Raw genomic sequence first — 26494 nt, forward strand, 5'->3', positions numbered from 1 at the left:
CCGGCGCCAACCTTGTGTGAATGCTCTGAAAAGCTAATCATTTGCATATCACAGCATCGTCTCCCTGTCGGTTAAATTCCGCGTCTGTAGCACGTCATCTTCGTGGTGTAGCAATTTTAATTGCCGGTAGTGAATTTAAGGAGATGGGACCTGGATAAACTGAAAGAACCAGTGGTTGTACAGAGTTTCAAGGAAGCATAAGGGAACAATTGACAGGAATAGGGGAGAGAAATACAGTAGAAGAAGAATGGGTAGCTTTGAGGGACGAAGTAGTGAAGGCAGCAGAGGATCAAGTAGGTAAAAAGACGAGGGCTGCTAGAAATCCTTGGGTAACAGAAGAAATATTGAATTTAATTGATGAAAGGAGAAAATATAAAAATGCAGTAAATGAAGCAGGCAAAAAGGAATACAAACGTCTCAAAAATGAGATCGACAGGAAGTGCAAAATGGCTAAGCAGGGATGGCTAGAGGACAAATGTAAGGATGTAGAGGCACATCTCACTAGGGGTAAGATAGATACTGCCTACAGGAAAATTAAAGAGACCTTTGGAGATAAGAGAACCACTTGTATGAACATCAAGAGCTCAGATGGAAACCCAGTTCTAAGCAAAGAAGGGAAAGCAGAAAGGTGGAAGGAGTATATAGAGGGTCTATACAAGGGCGATGTACTTGAGGACAATATTATGGAAATGGAAGAGGATGTAGGTGAAGATGAAATGGGAGATACGATACTGCGTGAAGAGTTTGACAGAGTACTGAAAGACCTGAGTCGAAACAAGGCCCCGGGAGTAGACAACATTCCATTGGAACTACTGACAGCCTTGGGAGAGCCAGTCCTGACAAAACTCTACCATCTGGTGAGCAAGATGTATGAGACAGGCGAAATACCCTCAGACTTCAAGAAGAATATAATAATTCCAATCCCAAAGAAAACAGGTGTTGACAGATGTGAAAATTACCGAACTATCAGTTTAATAAGCCACAGCTGCAAAATACTAATGTGAATTCTTTACAGACGAATGGAAAAACTAGTAGAAGCCGACCTCGGGGAAGATCAGTTTGGATTCCGTAGAAATGTTGGAACACGTGAGGCAATACTGACCCTACGACTCATCTTAGAAGCTAGATTAAGGAAGGGCAAACCTATGTTTCTAGCATTTGTAGACTTAGAGAAAGCTTTTGACAACGTTGACTTAAATACTCTCTTTCAAATTCTAAAGATGGCAGGGGTAAAATACAGAGAGCGAAAGGCTATTTACAATTTGTATAGAAACCAGATGGCAGTTATAAGAGTCGAGGGACATGAAAGGGAAGCAGTGGTTGGGAAGGAAGTGAGACAGGATTGTAGTCTCTCCCCGATGTTATTCAATCTGTATATTGAGCAAGCAGTGAAAGAAACAAAAGAAAAGTTCGGAGTAGGTATTAAAATCCATGGAGAAGAAATAAAATCTTTGAGGTTTGCCGATGACATCGTAATTCTGTCAGAGACAGCAAAGGACTTGGAAGAGCAGTTGAATGGAATGGACAGTGTCTTGAAAGGAGGGTATAAGATGCACATCAACAAAAGCAAAACGAGGATAATGGAATGTAGTCGAATTAAGTCGAGTGATGCTGAGAGAATTAGATTAGGAAATGAGACACTTAAAGTAGTAAAGGAGTTTTGCTATTTGGGGAGCAAAATAACTGATGATGGTCGAAGTAGAGAGGATATAAAATGTAGACTGGCAATGGCAAGGAAAGCGTTTCTGAAGAAGAGAAATTTGTTAACATCGAGCATAGATTTAAGTGTCAGGAAGTCGTTCCTGAAAGTATTTGTATGGAGTGTAGCCACCATGTATGGAAGTGAAACATGGACGATAAATAGTTTGGACAAGAAGAGAATAGAAGCTTTTGAAATGTGGTGCTACAGAAGAATGCCGAAGATTAGATTGGTGGATCACATAACTAATGAGGAAGTATTGAATAGGATTGCGGAGAAGAGAAGTTTGTGCCACAACTTGACCAGAAGAAGGGATCGGTTGGTAGGACATGTTCTGAGGCATCAAGGGATCACCAATTTAGTATTGGAGGGCAGCGTGGAGGGTAAAAATCGTAGAGGGAGGCCAAGAGATGAATACACTAAGCAGATTCAGAAGGATGTAGGTTGCAGTAGGTACTGGGAGATGAAGAAACTTGCACAGGATGGAGTTGCATGGAGAGCTGCATCAAAGCAGTCTCAGGACTGAAGACTACAACAACATAGTGTATATTGTACATTAAATCTTGTTACCAGATTTTTGAAGTAGGCCAAATAATTCTGTACTTTCACGTTAGTGCTGCAGTTACATCTAATGAATTTTATGTAAAAGTTCCTCAGGAATAATAAAAAGCTATGACTTAGTAGAACTTATACTATTATTACCATTTATTTCAAACTTTTTTTGTTTTTATGTATTCCTGACATTATGCAAGAATGTGGGTGATCTGAAGAAAAAGTTCGAAAGGCCACGCCCGCCAGAAAAGCATTTCGATACCATCTTTGAAACGCATTTCGATACGATCTTTGGATCTTGTATTCTACAAATTCACATAATCTCTTCCATCCGTGCTACGTATATATGTGAAGATCATGAAAATCACTGGCTGTCGGCATGTCAAATTTAAAATACACGATATGTATATTTTATATGCACATGATTTTGCTCCGAATATCAGGCACACGCCCACATAACAGCTGACTACAGACTGAGATGCGGAGTAAACGTGACCAACTATTTCATATGCCCACCACGTGGCACTGTGAATTTGTAGAGCATAAGATCCGAAGATGGTAACATCGTCTTACTGAAACCGGTTTTCGAAATAAAATCTTTGGAAATTTGATGTAAGTTCCTATGGGACCAAACTGCTGAGGTCATGGGTCCCTAGGCTTACACACTACTTAATCTAACTTAAACTAACTTACTCCAAGGACAACACACACACTCATGCCCGAGAGAGGACTCGAATCTCCGACGCAAGGAGTAGCGCGAACCGTGGCAAGGTGTCCTAGACACCACGGCTACGCCGCACTGCCAATAAATGCTTCACTATCGCTCCTGTCTTTTTGAAATTTAACGTCTTTTTGTAACAACAGTTCTAACTGCTACCATAACTGCAGTCACTAATCGCGATAAATGGTGTTTACTGTGTTGTTTGTGGCTTTATGTGCACAATTTTCCGAGAACGTGATTTTGCTCAAGTCATTTATACGAGTATGCCAGTTCTATGGGTTGTCCGGTCAGCTCTGCAGAAAATCAGGACAGCAGCTACTGCTCCGGCTTTCGTACTTTTCGAGCCAATTCTATTTGCCTTTATTTACCATAAAAAATATCGCTTAGCCTGTAATCTGCTGACTCTTTACAAGTATCGTATTTTTAAGCACCGATGTGTTTGATCTTTTGGCCTCAGATGAAGCAAATGTTAAGTAAGATTTAAATACGTTTATGAATCTTGTTAGCAAAGACATACTTCGAAAACAGACGAAGTAAATGGTAAATTGATATTCTCATAAGAAGGTCAATGTCAATTAAAACTACATCCATTTTAGCGCACCTTCACTCAAATCTCTTGTATTTATTATTTGTATTTTCTGCTACCGGTCACTTTTATTTATAAGTACGTTTTCCTGGAGACATATTGGGCCTCAACTTTGATAAGAAAAAAAGCTGAAGCAATTAATTAAAATTTGTGACATAGCCAGGAGTTGAACAATGTCTCACGCTTTCTAAGCAGATGTGCTATCCACTACACCACCCTGGCTAATCCAGTTGCACGGAGTACCCTACTCCAGTACCCTCTCTAACTGATATTCGGTTCACACCTCAGCTCATCGTGGTTTTCAACTCCTAAAATCTAGATTCTCCAATATTGAAATAGCACCACAGCTTTGCAAATAACGGGGAAATCCTGCTGTACCTCAGTTATAAAAGTGGTTGCGTCATAAGCAGCAGACCCGTGTCAGACCTTTGCTCAAGTCCCAGCCTTGGCACAAATTTTAATTCATTACTTCAGCTTCTTTCTTATCGAATATGTCTCCAGGAAAATGTTATTACATCAGATCAGTAGATCATTAACGTGTGAGGTATAGGCAGGATTTCCTCATTACCTCCAACGCTGGGATGCTACTCCAGCATCGATTTAAGAAGGTGAAAATCGTGATGGGCTGAGTTGCGAACTGAAGTTTGTGTTTAGGGAGGACACTGGACTATAGCCCAGCAACTGTGTTACCCACAATGTCAGGGTCGTGTAGTGGACAGCGCATCTGCCTAGACTGCAGGAGACCCAGATTCGCGTCCCAGGCGTGGCACAAATTTTCATTCGTTACTTTTATTTGTGTTGTGTTTCATTTACCATGCTGTAACGCGTTTCAAGCATGTTTTGCTCATCATCTGGTGTTTACGCATATACACAAATGTTAGTTAAAGATCTACATCTACATCTACATCCATACTCCGCAAGCCACCTGACGGTGTGTGGCGGAGGGTACCCTGAGTACCTCTATCGGTTCTCCCTTCTATTCCAGTCTCATATTGTTCATGGAAAGAAGGATTGTCGGTATGCTTCTGTGTGGGCTCTAATCTCTCTGATTTTATCCTCATGGTCTCTTCGCGAGATATACGTAGGAGGGAGCAATATACTGCTTGACTCTTCGGTGAAGGTATGTTCTCGGAGCTTTAACAAAAGCCCGTACCGAGCTACTGAGCGTCTCTCCTGCAGAGTCTTCCACTGGAGTTTATCTATCATCTCCGTAACACTTTCGCGATTACTAAATGATCCTGTAACGAAGCGCGCTGCTCTCCGTTGGATCTTCTCTATCTCTTCTATCAACCCTATCTCGTGCGGATCCCACACTGCTGAGCAGTATTCAAGCAGTGGGCTAACAAGCGTACTGTAACCTACTTCCTTTGTTGTCGGATTGCATTTACTTAGGATTCTTCCAATGAATATCAGTCTGGCATCTGCTTTACCGACGATCAACTTTATATGATCATTCCATTTTAAATCACTCCTAATGCGTACTCCCAGATAATTTATGGAATTAACTGCTTCCAGTTGCTGACCTGCTATTTTGTAGCTAAATGATAAGGGGCCTATCTTTCTATGTATTCGCATCACATCACACTTGTCTACATTGAGATTCAATTGCCATTCTTTGCACCATGCGTCAATTCGCTGCAGATCCTCCTGCATTTCAGTACAATTTTCCATTGTTGCAACCTCTCGATACACCACAGTATCACCTGCAAAAAGCCTCAGTGAACTTCCGATGTCATAAAAAGTTTTGTTCTCTGTTCGGTGCAGGTGTGGCTGTAGTGTTATGTAGAGGGAGGGAGGAGGGGTGGGGGCGGTGGGTGGTCCATGTAGGAGACGAACTGAAGTAATTTTGGCATATTTGTAGGAGGGGGGGGGGGGGAGGAGAGAGTGGGTAGACTGGGTCTGCTGCGTAAATTTTCGTGAAGACGTCGGGATGAAATCATAACAAGTGTTTCGTATTAATATGTAATTATCAATGTCTTTAATATAATGGTTACGCATAATAGAATAGTGGTTACAGAACAAATAAATCACAAGTTTAGATCGTTGCTGACCGCTGTATGCCCGGTGGGCCAGCTCCGTAATCACTTTGCGCGTTTGTTTCATATCCTTTTTCGACGCTTCATTAGTTCAAATGGCTCTGAGCACTATGGGACTTAACACCTGAGGTCATCAGTCCCCGCCGGCCGCGGTGGTCTCACGGTTCTAGGCGCTCAGTCCGGAGCCGCGCAACTGCTACGGTCGCAGGTTCGAATCCTGCCTCGGGCATGGATGTGTGTGATGTCCTTAGGTTAGTTAGGTTTAAGTAGTTCTAAGTTCTATGGGGCTGATGACCACAGCAGTTAAGTCCCATAGTGCTCAGAGCCATTTGAACCATACATCACGCACATCCATGACCGAGGCAGGATTCGAACGTGCGACCGTAGCGGTCGCGCGGTTCCAGTCGGAAGCGCCTAGAACCGCTCGGCCACCCCGGCCGGCAATCAATGTCCTAGCTATAAGCGTTTCCACGCTACGCCAATTTATAACGATACACAAATGTAATTCGTAACAATGACGCGCATGTGCCTACACTGTTACGATGACGTCAAACACAAAACAAATACTGCGCGACGAACACGTACATACATGTTCTATCGACTGTGCGCTCAATCACTGTTTGTGCGTTATTTGTCTCGTAGTTACTACCGGTTCAAATCTGTTGGTATTTTGTCGTGCACAAAATTACGGCCAAAGAGGAAACATATATTTTCACGTAGAAACACACGTGAAGGCCGAATTAACGACGTCAGTCTACTAGTGTCAAACATAGACCTTGGTCTGAGAAACGTACTTCGGTTCTGCAGTAAAAAGAACAGTCTTGTGGATATTGCTTCCAACGCTTCTGCTCGGGGGCAAACGCAGCATAATCTAGAAATATGTGGAAGAAAGTAAATTCCAGAACGGCCGTAGTTATGACTCGGCTGACTGGTATCGGAAGCCCGCCGGCGGCGGCGGCGGCGGCGGCAGGTCGGATAGAGATCTGAGGCGCGTGGGCGGCGGCGGCGGCGGCGGCGGCGGCTCTTGTGCAACGCGGCTGGACCAGCAACGGCCGCTTTCACGCCGTACCGACAGATCGGCGGTCATCGGCCCCACCACGCACCCTCTGTAGTGCCAGCTTCAGGTGCCACCGTCTGGCCCGCGAAGAACCTGCTGCTGGCAACGAAACCGAGCGCGAAACGTCGCACCCGGCAGGAAAGCATTCTCGTCCTGAGCACAGGACGATGCATTCCGCTGTTAAAAAGGGGTGTCCGCCTTAGATGACTGCCGCCCGCGGGACCTGTACACTTCGAGCGTTCTGGTTGTTACTCCTATAGGACATAACCCGGTACCGCCGTCTGTACGCACCGTAGGCATGTGTGATTACATGGAATTAAATGAAATTCTTGTCTGCAGAGGCAAACCAGGAAGCATAAATCTCACTAAAACTATTCCCGACAGGTCTGCAGAAACTGTTAGCTATTCTATTACCTTAGTAAAGAGAATAAAGAAGAATGGGGAAATACAGGCACTGTACAACTATTTCCCAAGTCTTCACCACAAGATGCGGAAGATGGAGATAAAAAAATAACACTTGCACGACAAAGAATTCGGTAATGGAAGGCACCATTGATAAGCGGATTTCACAGACTGAAATGATAGCCAAGAACCAACCTATGAAGCCCATACACAAGATATTATGAGTTTTAATACGCATTTATTTTTTACGAAAAGGTTTAAATATTTGAATGGAACAATTCCTATTCACAGTGCTACACTCGAACTTGAAAACTGTCATCTTATGGGACCAAACTGCTGAGGTCATCGGTACCTAAGCTTACACACTACTTAATCTAACTTAAAACTAACTTACGCTAAGGACAACACACACACCCATCCCCGAGAGCGGACTCGAACCTACGACAGGGGGAGCCGCATGGACCGTGTCAAGACACCTTAGACCGCGCGGCTACCACACTCAAAGTAGACAAAATTGTTTTGTTGAAACTGAGCTTGTTTAAGTTTGATAATTACCAAATAGCGTCTATATAGTCTCTTACTATTTCTCCAGCATTAGGTGACGAAACATTAGACAGATAAACACGCTTTCGACTACGGCCTAATGCCTAAGAAACAACCACCACCGTGGATACCTGCTCGATGAATTTATAGATCCAGTACTGGCGTAGCTTGTGCAACTGTTCCTCTGCCTGAGCTGTATATCTAACGTAGGGATCGGTAGTTTAAAGTACACTATCTGATCAAAAGTATCCGAAGACCTCTAAGAAGACATCAACACGGGCTGTATCCACCCTTCGTCTTTGTGACGATTTGAGCTCTGTTGAAAACACTTTCGATGAGTTGACTGAATGTATGTGGAGGAATGATAGATCATTCCTCCTCAAAAGTCGAAACTAGTGAAGGTAGTGATGCACGCTGGGGTCTGGAGAGAAGGTGCTCCATTGGGTTCAGATCGGGGTTCTTGGCAGGCCAGCTCATTTCAGAAATGTTATTTTCCGCAAACCGTTGCCTCCAAAATGCTGCATTACGACGGGATGCATTGCCATGCTGATACAATCGTCACCTCCGAACTATTCCTCTACTGCACGCAGTACACAATGCTGTAAAAATAGTTCATATCCTTCCGCATTTAGAGTTTTCTTAAATGCAATAAGGGCAGCACACACTAACAAAGAAAAAGAAACCCATATTGTTACACCACCTCCTACGTACTGTACTGTCGGCACTACATATAATGGCAGGCACCGTTCTCCAAGCATGAGATAAACCCAAACCATCACAGTGGATTGCCACAGGATATACCGTGATTCATCATTCCAAATAAGTCGTTTTCAACCATCCACTGTCTACTGGCTCCGCTCTGTACAACACCTCAAGCACCCCGTAGCATTCACTACAAAAATGTGCGACTTACTCAATTCTCCCTAGGCACAGTCACTGTGTTGTCTCGACTGCTGGTAGCACAGTGGACCTCACGAGCCATTTCTTCCGCTTTCATGTGATTTTTTACATCTTCCACAATGCTCTTTGATCCCTGTCCGTCAGTATATGAGGGCTGCCTGATCTCGGTTTAGTTGTTGTTGTTCGTTCGCGTTTCTACGTCACAGCCGGCCAGAGGGGCCGAGCGGTTCTAGGCGCTACAGTCTGGAACCGCGCGACCGCTACGGTCGCAGGTTCTAATCCTGCTTCGGGCATGGGTGTGTGTGGTGTCCTTAGGTTAGTTAGGTTTAAGTAGTTCTAAATTCTAGGGGACTGATGACTTCAGAAGTTAAGTCCCATAGTGCTCAGAGCCATTTGAACCATTTTCTACGTCACAGTCACATCGCCAACGGTTGAATTGGCCACTTCAGGAGGGTTGAAATGTCGTTTATGGATTTGTTACTCAGATAAATTCCAATGATCAGTTCACATTAGAAGTCGCTGGTCTCTCCTGCTGTTACTGTTTCTCCACCGACATTACAACACTCCCCGCCTCCTGTAATGATTACACAGAGCTGTTCGGATACTTTTGATCAGATAGCGTATGATAGAGTTGGGTGTGCCTCCTATTGTGCAGCCTGTTTACTCTGACACCATAAATTATGAGAGTGGAACAAGTCGGAGAATAGTGAACAACGATCCGAAGTGTTCCGCATCGTTAACTGCACAGAGAGTTACGGAATATACATGCTGATGTAGATTACGCCCCACCCCGAACGTTATGAAAACATCCGTAAAACCAGCGGTGCAATAGAAAGACGTTCTACAGGGTGCTCCGAAACTATTCGTTCTAATGAATACAGGAAGTCGATAACATCAAAACAAATACTTTTCGATGAGGAACATACGGTCTCTGAAGTCAACTTTCAATGTAGTCGTGTTGAATAAGTTCTTGAGTATGTGTCGGTAACTGGGAATGAGGACTGACATTCAAAACATCTCCGTCTACATCATTACCCTGAAAGCCACCTAATGGTTTGCGTGGCGGAGGGTACTTTCGGCACCACTATCTGATCCCTTCAACTCTGTTCCACTTCCGAATACTACGTGGGAAGAATGATTGTCGATAAGCCTCTGTATTGGCTCTAATTTCTCGAACTTTCTCATCGTGGTCAAAACGCGAGACGTATGTGGGGCGAAGTAATACGTTGCCCGACTACTCCCGAAAAGTGCTGTTCGGAAATTTCAATAGTAAATCTCTCCATGACGCACAACTGCTCTCTTGTAACGTCTGCAAGTGGCGTTTGTTTAGCATCTCCGTAACGCTCTCTCACCAGCTAAACGATCCCGTGACCAAATGCGCCGCACTTTATTGGATCTTCTCTATCTCCTCTATCAGTCCTACCTGATAGAGATCGCAAATAGATGGTTCAACTGGTTCAAATGGCTCTGAGCACTATGGGACTTAACAGCTATGGTCATCAGTCCCCTAGAACTTATAACTGCTTAAACCTAAATAACATAAGAACAACATACAACACCCAGCCATCACGAGCCCAAATAGATGAACAGTACTCAAATATAGGGTGAACAAGCGAATTATAAGCTACTTCTTTCGTGGATGAGTCACAGTTCCTTGAGATTCTTCCGATGAATCTGAGTCTGGTATCTGCTTTTCCCACTATCTGTGATCTTCCCAGTTAAGGTCGCTCTGGATAGTTACGCCCAGATATTTTACGACAGACGCTGTCTCCAGTCGTTTGTCATCAATAGTGTAGCTGTACAGTTGTGGATTTCTTTTCCTATGTATGCGCAATATGTTACATTTATTTACGTTCAGGGTCAACTGCCATAGCTTGCACCATTCATCAGTTCTGTGCAGGTCGTTCTGCAAATTTTAACTATCTTCTGGCGTTGCTACTTTGGTAGAGGCAACTGCACCATCTGGAAATAGCCTTAAAGAGCATTCGACGATTTCCACGAGATTATTTATATATAATGTAAACAGCAATGGTCGTATCAGACCTCTCTGTGGTATTCCTGTATTACCTTTCATCTGAAGATTTTGTTCCGTTAAGAGAAACGTTCAAAAAAATGGTTCAAATGGCTCTGAGCACTATTTGACTTAACATCTCAGGTCATCAGTCCCCTAGAACTTAGAACTACTTAAACCCAACGAACCTAAGGACATCACACACATCCATGTCCGAGGCAGTATTCGAACCTGCGACCGCAGTAGTCGCGCGGTTCCGGACTGAAGCGCCTAGAGCCGCTCGGCCACCGCGGCCGGCTAAGAGCGACGTATTGAGTCCTTTCTTCAAGGAAGTCTTGAATCTAATCGCAAGTCTGCTCCGATAATACGTGAGCAAGAATTTTTTTTCGTTAAACGACAGTTCGGAACGGTTTTAAATACCTTACTGAAATCAAGGAACACGGCATGAACCTGAGCGTCTGTGTCCACTGCGCTGTGAATCTCATGGAGGGACAGAGCGAGCTGAGTTTCTTAGCATCTCTGTTTGCGAAATCCAAGTTGATTTTCATAGAGGAGATGTTCATTTCCTGCTGTGGATAGATGGTTAGCTCTGAGGTCTGCCTGGAAACACACCGATTAAAAGGATGTACTTCCAGCACGATTGGGCCCCGGCTCACATTAGCGTTGCTGTGAGGAATCATCTGAGAGCCACCTTCGGGAATCGATGGGTCGGCCGAGGTGGCCCTGTGGCTTGGCCATCCAGGTCAACTGACCTCACGTGTCAGGATTTCTTCCTATGGGAGTATATGAAGCAGCTTGTGTATGAAACCGTTGTGGAAGCAGAAGAAGACCTCGTCGCTGGAAATGCCGCTGATGGCACAACTACGATGTGCCAGGAGTCTTCAAAGGGTCACAAGAACAATGGTCCGGCGATGTACTGCGTGCATACAAGCCAACGGTCGCGCATTCTAGTATTTCTTGTGAACGCTTCTGCTATAATTAGCATGCTAAACTACCTTCTGTGTAAATCGTCTCTAGCGTCAGAAATTGCCATCAGTGGCCATAAATGCCACAACTAATATATTTGTCGTGATGTTCTCTACCCCCTGTATGGATTTGAACGAATAGTTTCGGAGCACCCTGCATACTAACACAGAACGAAACAGCGCGGTGGGTAAGAGACTGGCCCCTCTTTCGTTGGATTTCCAACCCCCACAACTTTTAGGTTTCCCATCGTTTCCCTAAGTCACTTACGGTGAAATCTGGAAGAATTCTTTTGAAAAGATCAGGGCAGATTTCCTTTCCCATTACTGCGAGGTGCGAATTTAAGCTCAGTCTTTAATTTCCGCGTCAGCGACTTGATGTGAGATATTAATATCTTCTATCCTTCCTTACTATCGTCCTCCTAACCTGTTTTCCCCCTTACAAGTGAACGAAGGCAGTAGTGACTGTTTCTGCTCTAGCTAGCTACGAACTTCTTTGACCAGCAATCTGTGAACAGTACACAAAACGAACGTTTCAGAACAGCTGGAAGAGGTGGTCGTGATGTTAACGTTTGCTGGTTCGCACGTTTTACGGAATTACCGTGAGAATGTGAAAGCAGCAGCAACCGAGGTGCCCGCTAGTCAGTACGTTACCAGCCGAATGAGAGGCACAATGGCAGGTTGTTTCCAGCGTGCGGGACAGATTGCCAAAGCGGAGAAAACACAGCAACAGCCAGGCGCTTGCAGACGCCCCCTTTCGTAACCTCTGTTGGTCGTAGTCTGTTAAAACAGGAAACTGTTTGGACACGAGGCTGTCTGTGTGTGTATGTATGTGTGTGTGTGTGTGTGTGTGTGTGTGTGTGTGTGTGGCAGGCCTGCAACAGTCTTCAAATTAGAACATAGTGACAACTGTGAACCGCTGGGTGACAGAAAATACCGCTCAGGGCCTAGCCACAAGTCCTAGAAGTATCACTGGACATTTTTCGCCGGTACTTTTGCATTAGTTTCATCTTGAAGAGGCATTTTACATATGAGATATCCCTTTCAAAAGCAAATTCCGTCTGGTGTCTCCACAGACAAAACTGCAAAGAACTTACGTTGGGCGAACGTGTGGATCCAAGGAACGTATCTTCCCGTTCCTATACGACATCGGATTATTAAAAAAAGTTTCCAGAATGTGATTTTCACTCTGCAGCGGAGTGTGCGCTGATATGAAAACTTCCTGGCAGATTAAAACTGTGTGCCGGACCGAGACTCGAACTCGGGACCTTTGCCTTTCTCGAGCAAGTGCTCTACCAACTATTTTTTTTTTTTTTGTTCGATATAGTTTGTTGCGTTTGGTCGGGGCGGACGTCACAAGACGTCCGTTCAAATTTATCGCTGGTTCCTTCACTCAGTCTTTTTATTACAGAGAGCACGCAGCCCTCTGACCGAACACGTTGAACTACCGTGCCGGCACCAACTGAGCTACCCAAGCACGACTCACGCCCCGCCCTCACAGCTTTACTTCTGCCAGTATCTCGTCTCCTACCTTCCAAACTTTACAGAAGCTCTCCTGCGAAGGTAGGAGACGAGATACTGGCAGAAGTAAAGCTGTGAGGACGGGGCGTGAGTCGTGCTTTGGTAGCTCAGTTGGTAGAGCACTTGCCCGCGAAAGGCAATGGTCCCGAGTTCGAGTCTCGGTCCGGCACACAGTTTTAATCTGCCAGGAAGTTTCATAAAAAAAGTTACTGGAAGCGCTACAATGTACAAATCAACAGACCTTTGTAGCCGAGATGGTACCGCTGGACTCGGAGGTAAGCCGGATCGAATCCTGCCAGTGGATGGAATTTTCATTGCCAGTATATGGCCAGCATCGGCAGGAAAGCTGGTGGCGGAAAGTGCCTAATCACTAAATACCAAATCTCTCCGAAATGTCACATAAAATGAGAGAATGCGGCACTGTTGATGGTGATCCGTCCGACGGATGGGGACTTTAATCTCAACGTTCCCCTGGTGCGTTTCCAGATGGAAAGGCCATGAGTCGGTAACGGGTTTCTCTCTTGATCATCATGAAACATAAAAATAACCCTGCAACATATATGCGAGCATTACAATTATAATTTTTTTTGAGTCATCATTCTTGTAACAGGTTTGATGCGGTCCGCCACGAATTCTATTCTTGTGCCAACCTTTTCCTTTTAAAAGTAACACGAGCAACACATGTCCTCCATTATTTGCTGGATGTATTCCAACCTCACTCTTCTATAGCTTTTACTCTCCACAGCCCCCACTAGTATCATGGAAGTTATTCCATATTGCCTTAACAGATATGTTGTTCCTTCTTCTCGTCAGTGTTTCCAGTATATTTCCTTCCTCGCCGATTCTGCGAAGACCCTCCCCATTCCTTACCTTGTCAGTCCACCTGATTTTCAACATTCTTCTGTAGCACCACATCTCTTAGCGTTTCGATTCTCTTCTGCTCTGGTTTTCCCACAGTCCATGTTTCGTTACCAAACAATGTTATGCTCCAAACGCACATTTTTACCAATTTCTACCTCAAATTAAGGCATATGTTTGATTCTGGTGGAATGTCGTATTTGCCAGTGCTAGTCTGTTTTTTGTGTCCACCTTGCTTCCTTAATTCCATCTACTTCGTGATCCACAATTCTGACGTTAAGTCTCTCCCTTTCTCATTTCTGCTTCCCTTTCTCACTTTCGTGTTTCTTCAGTTTACTCTCAAACAACATTCTGTACCCATTAGAAGGTTCATTCCATTGAGAAAATCCTGTAATTCTTCACTTTCATTAAGGATAGCGGCGCCATCGGAAAATTTTATCACTGACATCTTTTCACACTGAATTTTAATTTCACCTTCGTTTTATTCCTCCCAATGCTTCTTCGATGTACAGACTAAACAGTACGGTCTGAAAGATTGCATCCCTGTCCTTCACCCTTTTTAATACGAGCACTACGTATTTGTTCCTCCAGTCTTATTCTTCCCTCGTGGTTCTCGTACATACCTTATATTACCCATGTTTCCCTATAGCTCGCCCATTTGACACTGTCGAATGCTGTTTCTAGGTCGAGAAATCCTATGAACGTGTCTTAATTTTTCTTCAGTCTTGCTTCCAATATCAACCGCAACGTCAGAACTGCCTCTCTGGTGCCATCACCGTTCATGAAGTCAAACTGATCATCTGAGAGATCCTCAATTTTATTTTCGATTCATCTGTATATTATTCTTATCAGCAACTTGGATGAATGCGCTTTTGAGCTGGTTGTCCAATGATTCTAGCAGTTGTCGGCTCTTGCAATCTTTGGAATTGTGTGGATGATGTTTTTTACGAAAGTTTGAATGATGTTATATAGCCAGACTCATACATTCTACCATCCAACACGAATATTCGTTTTGTTGTCAATTTCCACAATGATTTTAGAAATTCCGATGGAATGTTATCGATCTCTTCTGCCTTATACGATCTTAAATCTTCCAAAGCTCTTTTAACTTCTGATTGTAATACTGGATCCCCTATGTCATCCTTATCGACTACTGTTTCTTCTTCTATCACGTCATAAGACAAGTGTTCCCACTCAGAGGCATTTAATGCACTCTTTTCAGCCCTTGCTTTTAATTTCACCGGAGGCTGTTTTGAATTTTCTATATGCTGAAACGATCTTTCCCCTAATGGTTTCTTTGTAGATTTGTTCACGTTTTTCATGCATCCATTTGGCCTTAGCTTCCCAGCACTTCCTATTTATTTCATTGCTAAGTGACTTGTACCTGTATTCCTGAATTTCTCTGACTATTTTTGTATTTCTTCGTTTGTAAAGTATTTCTTCTGTTACTCCTGGCTTCTTGGCAGTTATTTTCCTTGTACCTATATTTTTCCTTTCCAGCCGCGCGGGGTAGCTGTGCGGTGTGGGGCGCCTTGTAACGGTTCGCGCGGCTCCCTCCGTCAGAGGTTCGAGTCCTCCCTCGGGCATGGGTGTGTGTGTGTGTGTTGTCCTTAGCGCAATTTCATTTAAGTTAGATTAAGTAGTGTTTAAGCTTAGGTACCGATGACCTCAGCAGTTTGGTCCCATAAGAGCTTACCACAAATTTCCAAATTTTCTTTCCAACTTCTCTGACTGTCTTTTTGTAAATCGAACTGCGTACTGAGCTATTCCTTATCGCAGTAACTGTAGACTCAGAGAACTTCAAGTGTGTCTCTTCATTCCTTCATATCCCGTATCCCACTTCTGTGCCCATTGACTCTTCCCGACCAGCCTCTTAAGTTCAACCTACTCTTGATTATTGCTACATTGTGATCCAGCTCACGGGTCAATTATTACGCTTACCTACATTTTATTAATAAACACAACTCTCACGTTGTAATCCTCAACGAAAGAGGTCAATGTAGGTGAGGAAAGGTTTCCAGCATACGGTTGAACCCACTCTGTGGGGTGGCCCAACCATAGTCCATTTACATTCTTACAGTTTATTTTTCTTATTTTTCCCGGTTTTTATCGCGTATCTTCGAGGGACCAGCATGTTAATTTATGGATTTGGCAGTCTGACTGGCAGAGAAGGACGGAGGACGGATGCCCCTCCTGTCGTCACCGCTCCCCCGCCACCGCCCCCCCCTCGCCACCCCCCCCCCCCCCCCACTCCAAGGTGGAATTTGTATACCCAACCTGTCTGTGTCTGGTGTTATACCATATGAGAGTGTGCGAACGATTTCGAAATGTTTGCGAATCGTCTTAGGCGTGGCGTGGGTACCAACCAGGAACTCACCTCGTTGGACATGAGAAACCGCCTAAAAATCATATCCAAGCTGGACGGCACACCGGTCCTCGTCGTTAATGCAAAGGGCGGATTCGACCCGGTGCCGGTACACTTCCCCGAATGCGTGAGTGGCGTGCTAACGCTCGCGGCTATCCAGGCGCGTCTTTTTTTATGGTTCCGGACCTCAGTAGGTAAACACAAAACCCTCATTGGATCACTTTGCTGTCAGCACGTCTGTGTGTCCAATTGTTAAAAACCTTTCTCTCAGGAACGCGTTGACGTATTTTGAAATGTATGTCACATACTAAGCTCCATAGTCCGTCAGCGGGATAATAAATATAAGTTTCTAAATCAATTCAACAGAAACATACTCATCAGGACCACCTGTATGGTACTACGAGTAGGTTTTGAATCATGAAATCTGGCAAGAAGTAAGGATTCACGATACACTCTGAAGCGCCAAAGAAACTGGTATATGCATCTGTATTCAAATACGGAGACATGTAAACAGGCAGCATACAGCGCTGCAATCGGCAAAGCTTGTATAAGACAAGTTGCTAGATCGGTTACTGCTCCTACAATGGCAGGTTATCAAGATTGGAGTTTGAACGTGGTGTTATAATCGGCGCACGAGCGAAGGGATACAGCATCTCCGTGGTAACGATGAAATGGGAATTTTCCCGTGCGACCATTCAGGAGTGTACTGTGAGTATCAGGAATCCGGTAAAACAGCAAATCTCAGACACCACTGCGGCCGGAAAAAGATCCTGCAAGAACAGGACCAACGACGACTGAAGACAATAGTTCAACGTGACAGAAGTGGAAACCTACCGCAAATTGCTGCATATTTCTACGCTGGGCCATCAACAAGTGTCAGCGTGCGAACCATTCAACGAAACATCATCGCCGGCCGAAGTGGCTGTGCGGTTCTAGGCGCTGCGGTCTGGAACCGCGAGACCGCAACGGTCGCAGGTTCGAATCCAGCCTCGGGCATGGATGTGTGTGATGTCTTTAGGTTAGTTAGGTTTAACTAGTTCTAAGTTCTAGGGGACTAATGACCTCATAAGTTGAGACCCATAGTGCTCAGAGCCATTTGAACCATTTTTGAAACATCATCAAAGTGGGCTTTCGGAGCCGGAGGCACACTTGTGTATCCTTGATGACTGCACGACACAAAATTTCCGCCTCGCCTGGGCCCGTCAACGCCGACATTGGACTGTTGATGACTGGAAAGATGTTCCCTGGTCGGACGAGTCTCGTTTCAAATTGTATCTAGTGGATGGACGTGTGTACATCTACATCTACATTCATACTCTGCAAGCCACCCAACGGTGTGTGGCGGAGGGCACTTTACGTGCCACTGTCATTACCACCCTTTTCTGTTCCAGTCGCGTATGGGTCGCGGGAAGAACGACTGTCTGAAAGCCTCCGTGCGCGCTCGAATCTCTCTAATTTTACATTCGTGATCTCCACGGGAGGTATAAGTAGGGGGAAGCAGTATATTCGATACCTCATCCAGAAACGCACTCTTTCGAAACCTGGCGAGCAAGCTACACCGCGATGCAGAGCGCCTCTCTTGCAGAGTCTGCCACTTGAGTTTGCTAAACATCTCCGTAACGCTATCACGGTTAATAAATAACCCTGTGACGAAACGCGCCGCTCTTCTTTGGATCTTGTCTATCTCCTCCGTCAACCCGATCTGGTACGGATCCCACACTGATGAGCAATACTCTAGTATAGGTCGGACGAGTGTTTTGTAAGCCACCTCCCTTGTTGATGGACTACATTTTCTAAGGACTCTCCCAATGAACTACTGGTATGGAGGCAACCCCATGAACCCATGGACCCTGCATATCATCAGGGGACAGTTCAAGCTGGTGGAGACTCTGTAATGGTTTGGAGCATGTGCAGGTAGAGTGATAGGGGATCCCTGATAAGTCTAGATACGACTTTGACAGGTGACAGGTACGTAAGTGTCCTGTTTGATCACCTGCATCCATCCATGTTCACTGTGGATTCCGACGGACTTGGGTAATTCCAGAAGGACAATGTGATACCCCAAAAGTCCGGAATTGCTACAGAGTGGCTACAGGAACATTCGTCTGAATTCGAACACTCCCGGTTGCCACCAGACTCTGGGTGAGCGAATCTGGGATGCCTTGCAACGTACTGTTCATAAGAGATCTCCTCCACCCCCTCGTACTCTTACGGATTTATGGACAGTCTTGCAGGATCCATGGGGTCAGTTCAATCCATCACTACTTCAGACGTTAGTCGAGTCTGTGCCACGTCGTGTTGCGGTACTTCTGAGTGCTCTAGGGGGCCCTACACGACGTTAGGGTGGTGTAAGAGCTTCTTTGGCTCTTCAGTGTATAGGTAAAGAAAAAAAATCAGAATATTGTTAATTTGTAATTATATCACACGACAAAAACTCTTCTTTTGTCACTTGTTATCGAACGACTACCTTGACATTAAAACATTCTCGAAAGGCTTTGAATCCCTTGGAACGATATCTTCCCAGTACAAATGTCTATAATAAGCAAAAACCGTCGTGATTCCCGATCCTCACTACCCACATGATTTCTCTTACTGTACGGGACACTAACTAGTAACAATCTAATTGATCAACAGGTTCACACGTTTCAGTAACAATGCGTTTTATGTTTTTAATAACAAGTGAAAACTATAAATGTGAACATTTTAAGTTAAACTTTATCATGACCGTTCTTGAGATCGAGCGAAGCTACAACTTTGCTGTTACCAGTCACAATTTGATAACTGATGTTTGAGGTTCAAGTCTGTGAAATGCGTACTGGAAATAAAAAAAGTGATGACTGACAACACTAAACTTAGTGTGTCAACAAGTGAAACACGAAGCATTTTAGGACATTTTATTGTTTGTCATTTTTTTTCTTTGGTGTCGGGAACGAGGAAGTGAATCGGTTTATGAAGCTTCCGCCACTATGAAACACCACTGTGAAATCAGCTGAAGATTACAACAGCTTCGAAGTTGTTAATGAGCAAAGACTGCGGCAGAAGCGGATTACTTTATAACGAGCAACGGCTGCCTCCAGCACGATCGTACTCACGGAAGTAACAGTATAATGACTACAATCACTGGCATCAAAATATCTAAAAACCGTAAAGCAGACTTTCTGTTGGGTAAGAGTTCGGCTATAAGACTATTGACATAAGACAGCATAAATGAAAGCGTAATAAACCACAGCAGTGAAATAATGGCAAAAAAGCTACAAAAACTGAAGAATAACGACAGAGTGTTGCTTGCAGTGGTCGTATTTTCTCTACTTAAAATTATCTAAAATCTTCCAGCCACGCCACATGATGGCAAAACCTAACGCAGCGTTAGTTAGAACGTATCAGTGGCAGAAGAAGGCGAAGCACTTGAAAAGAAATAGAAACTCCAAAACAAAGAAGAGCTCTGGTTCATCGAGATGGATCAACAACTCAAATTTGAATTTCTTTTATCCTTGATCATGGAATACAAGTAGTACGAAAGCCAGGAGACAGTTTAATACGAGATTGTGTGCGCAAAATGACTAAGAAATATATCCTTCGAAATGGATATTTAGCGACTATATACACGAAGTTTGATGTGGTGAGACAAGTACAGTGTCGCTGCAGCAGATGCCGTGACACGTAAGTTCGTTAATAAACTGCTCACATACCACTAACCGCGGACCGCCTGCCTTTTCACAAGCGACTCTTTGTTCTGGCAATGCCGAGACAGACATTAGCACACGTGTTTCTTATTTGTATTGCGGATCTTGCGTGACCGGTTCTACAAATGGAACAATATTTCGCCGTCGTACGGACACTACACGAGAGAAATCGGACTCATAATTTATTGGCTAGTCCTCAGTCAACCATCTACATCTGCATCTATACCCTGAAAACCACTGTGAAGTGCAGGGCAGAGGGTGCTTAGCATTGTAACAAACTGCATCTTGGTCATTATCGGTATGCTGTACGTTGTCTCGTAACAGAACCTATCATTTAAAGTACTGATAAACTGGGAAACCGCATACGTTGTAGAACATGCCAGCGCATGGCGGGGGGTACTTAGCATTGTCCCACACGTTCCTTCCCGTCCCAACCAAGTGTGGGCAGCAGGAATGACTGCTTCAATACCTCTGTGGGCGCTACGGATGAGAGACCCAGAGGTCTGTAGTATATTATTAGATTTCTCACGTAATACTGATTCTTACAACTTTTCAAGTAGGCTTTCATAAGACAGTTGGCATCTATCGTATAGCTTAATTAAAAGCTAACGGTTCCAATTATTGCACTGAAAGACCTATTTCCTTATCTTCAGTATGCTTCAAACTACGGACGGATACTCGGTTTAGCGAAGGAGGACAAAAAGAGGATCGATCTTTTAAGGATAAAATAATGACTAATAGCTCGACGCTGTAACCTATCAACATATAACTAGGAGAAAATACAGACGAAGAAAAGCATCTATTTCCGGGTCTGCATACTAGTCGTCTCTAACGTTTTGCTCGTGAATGAAAATCTTCACGAAGTAATAGAAAAGTGCCACATTACCTTTACGTGGAAGGTACTGATCATTACTTGTAGCAGTTATGCTGGTAGGTGCGTAATTCGCGGATAAACTAGAAAAAAAAAATACTCACCAGTTTTTGTTTGATCTTTCGTTGCATCACCTCCTGAAACAAAAGAATAGTAAATATTAAGTATTAGTGTCTATGGGCCCCTACATTAGTATAGTAGAAAGACTTTCAAATGTGATTAAGTAAATGCAGTGTTAGAACTTTGCATCAAGGTCAACATCGATATGGTGTACATTCTCTTATGACAGGTCATTTAGAGAACTAATGAACCGGAAAGTACCGGGTGGTAATAATTAAAGTATGGCCACGAAACTTAGTAAATATGCTGATTCATTAATGTGGAATCGATTTACGCTGAAAAAAAAAGTTGCAATTATGGCCACCAGGGGCATATTTGGCGCTGTACAGCATCTCGTCGACGTCTGCAATGTTTGTATTGAACAAATTGTCTAACCGGCAGTTAATAATAAAATCAAAATTTTGCCTTTCTCACTTGTTTGACCTTTCCTGTGCACATCCCGTTCCTAGTCCATCACCTATGGGAACATTTCTATACGTCTTTCTTGCATTCACAGCGCCAGATTTCCACCTAGCGGTCAAAATTGGAACCAACTTTTTCCAGCGTAAATTGCCCATAATTGGAACGGTTTTTTCCCAGTGTAAATCTGTCCCGCGTTAACGTTTTAAGTTATCTGCCATCTTTCGCTGCCATAGAGCTGCAATACTGTAATTAAAGTCCTCACTGTCCCATTGTTTTAATTACAACCACCAGGTAGCAGCAATGGCGCGTGTCCTCTGTTACGATTGCTCTTCTTTTTACGCGGCAAGAGAGTCAAGCGACGAATTTTCGGTTAAATGCAAGGGCACGGCATGTTAGTAACTGCTGTAATCAGTCACAGCAACGGCAAGACGCGTTTTTTTCCTTTAGACTGTCACAGTACATATAATTTTTTTCCACAGTTTCAGCTGTATGCGTTCTTCATACTTGTAAAACTCACTTTTAACCCGGGGGCATTTAATACATTAACAGCTGTTAGGGTGACAGGCGCCAGTTTTGAAGGCGACTGGGGGTGGCCAGCTCCTGTAACTTCCCAGCAATAGCCATTACAGACACCATCTCCTCTGTCGCTTTCGCTAGAGAAAGAGGACGACTATGCAGCTCTTAAAGGCAGCTAATACTCGTGCATTGCCTACGATTCCCTAGGCTTCTAAAGAGGCATGTGCTACTCTTTCGTTCACTACGGTGATGAAAGTGTTCAATTATTAACCAGCGTACATATTTTAGTGTTTCATTGTCTTTAGTACATATTATTATTTATTAATTATATTATTAGATAACAATCAGTTCCCACGTAAGTGTAAAGTTGGATTGCTGAACCAATGTGGACGAAGTTGCGGGGTCCTCCAGAGATACAGACACATCAAATTGTAAATAAGTTTGTGGAAACTCCATTTTCGAGCGGAGAAATGACGTGATCAAACAGGGACGGCCTACATCGTCTCTTCCACATTTAAATTCAGAAACTAAAAATTATGCCTGACATTTTCAAGTTATAAATGGTATGAGGCTATTAAGAGACACAAAAATTGTATCTTTAGCCATGTGTTTTGTATTTAGACAAAGTGTCTCACCTCCTGTGATCTCAGTGAAATAGTACCTGAACCATCAAAACTAATCAAATTATTTTTAACTATTCCTGCAACCACTGCTCCGGCAGGGAGGTCATTTTTGGAGATGAAGAGAATCATAACTTATCTTCAAAACTCACAATCGCAAACCAGACTTCCTCACCTTACTTTGTTGTTCTTTGAGAAATGTTTGCTCACATCTTTGATGCAACAAGTGTCATATACGACTCCGTGATTGAAGTTTTCGACAAGGGAGGATCGCAGGATTGACCTCACATATAAACAAAACTTTGAGTACCAGAACTTTTAATATCTTCCTTACTCATGCAGATACAATAACAATATTTTCTGAGTGTCCGGTATCGCTCAGTAGGCCTAATCATGACGAGGCTGGGCCTTGTAATTTGTAAGGTGCCAGAATCAATGAAGATCAGAGTCACACCTTACATGAGAGCTATATACATCGCAACGGGAAAGTGAATATGGCAACTAACTTAATTCGGCGGTAATGAGCAAATTTGCCTAGCAGTATGTAATGCAAAAAGGGATGACATTCAATTGACAGTAATTAACACACCGTTCCTATAATGCAGGTTTGAGCGGAATGTGAAACAAGCAGCGAGAGGCGTTTTAGTTTCGAATTCATAGGGCTGACACAGAGGCAAGGCCGCACTCCGGGGGGTACCACAGAGACCACATAAAGGGGTGTCCCAGGCAGAAGGTCAACGATCGACCAGGTGACTGAGACGGGGAGAGCGAGTATAACGGCCCATCTGAGGGAGGACAGGAAATAAAGCTTTTAGAAAACTGCATTTCGGAATTCCAAATGGACACAAAACAAGACCAGTGACACATTTTCGATCACGTATCCAGTGAGTGGTACAATGTACGCATTTAGGCGTCTGGAATGGGCACAAAACGTCCGATTGGCGGAAACGCGCTAGGAAGGAGAAAAGAGCCAAAGTTTCGATGCAGTTTAATTGTAGGGACCTTGCGATTAGTAGAGAGAGTTTCCACAAAATAAGAGGAACGCTCCTATTGGTCGAAAAAGCCGTGACGTGAAGAATGAAAGAATCCAGGTAGAGAAACAGTTCGGCTATGGATAAGACAAGACAGAAATTTTTGGGGACTCCTCTGTGCACTGACGTCAAGTGCAGAATGAAGTGCATAACGCTCTGTGCGTCGCAGAGGAGTAATTTGTGTGAACACTGCGTTCACAGTGGCTGATATCCAGCTAGAAATTAGCTGTACCATCGTTTAGCTCCAACTGTGGAGAAACGAACCAGTCAATTAGTTAATTGTTCTTGTGAGAACTGAGAGGGCATTATAATATGCACACTGCTCCAACCATGCGCGTGTATATCGCCACATTCTAAGACTAGGGATGAGTAATCGTTCTCTCACATAACGAGAAACATAGGTAAAATTTCTGCTGGAAAAATCAGCAAAGGTGTAATTAGTTTTATAGGAATTTCAGCGAAGAGAGCGGCCTATCAGACGACAGCTCATCGCAGCTTGAGGTAAATACCACGTGCAGAGCGTAAACTTGATGGTTCACCAGCTTGCTTCCACTGTAAACTCGAGTGACCTTGGGTAATCTTTTGCTCAATTTGTCACATAGCGAACCATCCACTTTAGACTTGATTGTCATCCTAAAAATAGTACCGAACTTTGAACCTGAATCAGACGATTTTCGTAGTACTGACTAACATAATAACGTAAGCGTAGGAATAATTTTGCAAAGAAACTTCTAGTTAAGCTTTAATATTGTCGTGTTTAGGATAATTTAACCTTCTGAGAGTTAATATTTAATATTGTTGTGTTTAGAATTAATTCACTTTTTGATGGTGACGAAATGCGTTATCCTGACAACTGTTTTTTGTTGTCACACTGAAAACTGTGTGGCTAATATTGCGACATTAAACATGTCATTTCAACTTACACAGCTGTCTTCAATCCTAGAATAAGTAAACAACAAAATATTGCATCTTACTACTTTATTGGACGGTACAGGACGTTATTCAGTGCGTTACTACGGTGTGGTGTGACGAAATAATGGATCATCGTAAACAATGACACCATAACAACAACGATCAGAATAGTAACAATAATAACAATAACCACAACAATACAGTTGTGAGACCTGAGTTCTCCCGGCGTATGTAATGTACAAATGCTTAGGGAATGGAGCCGGTTGTCATCGTCGACAACGTCACCCGGATGCATTCCCGTAAGTTATTTGAACAACAATGCTGTTACTTGGATAATCGTAAACAATAACATGTTGTTGTTGTTATTGTGGTCTTCAGTCCAGAGATTGGTTTGATGCAGCTCTCCATGCTACTCTACCCTGTGCAAGCTTCTTCATCGCCCAGTACTTACTGCAATCTACATCGTTCTGAATCTGCTTAGTGTATTCATCTCTTGGTCTCCCTCTACGATTTTTACCGTCCTCGCTGCCATCCAACACTAAATTTGTGATCCCTTGATGCCTCAGAACATGTCCTACCAACCGGTTCCTTCTTCTTGTCAAGTCCGCAGCTCGTGGTCGTGCGGTAGCGTTCTCGTTTCCCCCGCCCGGGTTCGATTCCCGGCGGGGCCAGGGATTTTCTCTGCCTCGTGATGACTGGGTGTTGTGTGCTGTCCTTAGGTTAGTTAGGTTTAAGCAGTTCTAAGTTCTAGGGGACTGATGAACATAGATGTTAAGTCCCATAGTGCTCAGAGCCATTTGAACCAATCTTCTTGTCAAGTTGTGTCACAAACTCATCTTCTCCCCAATTCTATTCAATACCTCCTCATTAGATATGTGATCTACCCATCTAATCTTCAGCATTCTTCTGTAGCACCACACTTCACAAGCTTCTATTCTCTTTTTGTCCAAACTATATATCGTCCATGTTTCACTTCCATACATGGCTACACTCCATATAAATACTTTCAGAAACGACTCCATGTTAACAAATTTCTCTTCTTCAGATACGCTTTCCTTGCCATTGCCAGTCTACATTTTATATCCTCTCTACTTCGACCATCATCAGTTATGTTGCGAAACTCGTTTACTACTTTAAGCGTTTCGTTTCCTAATCTAATACCCTTAGCATCACCCGATTTAATTCGACTAAATTCCATTATCCTCGTTTTGCTTTTGTTGATGTTCAACTTATATCCTCCTTTCAAGACACTGTCCATTCCGTTCAGCTGCTCTCCAGGTCCTTTGCTGTCTCTGACAGAATTACAATGTCATCGGCGAACCTCAAAGTTTTTATTTCTTCTCCATGGATTTTAATACCTACTCCGCATGTTTCTTTTGTTTCCTTTACTGCTTGCTCAATATACAGACTGAATAACATCGGGATATGCTATATTAATAGTAATAACAAATGGCTCTGAGCACTATGCGACTTAACTTCTGAGGTCATCAGTCGCCTAGAACTTAGAACTAATTAAACCTAACTAACCTAAGGACATCACACACATCCATGCTCGAGGCAGGATTCGAACCTGCGACCGTAGCGGTCGCTCGGCTCCAGACTGTAGCGCCTAGAACCGCACGGCCACTTCGGCCCGCCAATAGCAATAGAAATAACAATATCAAAAATACTATTACTTTTAAAAAATTTTAAACGCTGTTACAACTGCGAATACCTCACCACTTGTTAAGTGGGCAGCGGCTGAGACTGGCGAGTCGTGTCCCCGACAACACGGAGATAGCGAGTTCGGAGGTGATACGATAGGACCCTACGGCGAATTTAAAGAAGAGTATAAGAAGCCAACGATCGCAGAATCCACTCTCGCAGTCCGCGGCCGGCGTATGAAGCATCCCCGCCACGGTCTGTTTGGCTGCAGAGCACCTGCCTCTCTCCCACCACACTCCCCCGGCAGACTGGAAGGTTTGCGCCGCCACGAGGCCGGCTCCGTGCCAGTTGACGGCTGTCCCCAAGTCGCGACGCGCCACGCCTTTCTCCCCAAGGTCCGCGGGTTCAAGGCGACAGCTATGGCGCGCCAAGAGCGCCTCCTAATTGCCGGCTGCGGTAATGGCTCCGCTAATCCGCCAGCA

At 43.9% G+C, this 26494-nt stretch overlaps 1 protein-coding gene across 1 annotated transcript in view; it reads right to left on the bottom strand.

Annotated features, from left to right (window-relative positions):
• LOC126365770 (golgin subfamily A member 6-like protein 7) overlaps positions 1-26494 on the bottom strand; it is a 510481-nt gene that overhangs the window by 164561 nt on the left and 319426 nt on the right. The window contains exon 2 of the mRNA XM_050008292.1: positions 20872-20904. The gene's annotated coding sequence lies outside the window, so the exon portion shown is untranslated. The remainder of the gene's footprint in view (positions 1-20871; positions 20905-26494) is intronic.

This window comes from Schistocerca gregaria, chromosome 4 (assembly GCF_023897955.1).
Source record: "Schistocerca gregaria isolate iqSchGreg1 chromosome 4, iqSchGreg1.2, whole genome shotgun sequence".
Taxonomy (NCBI): Eukaryota; Metazoa; Arthropoda; class Insecta; order Orthoptera; family Acrididae; genus Schistocerca; species Schistocerca gregaria.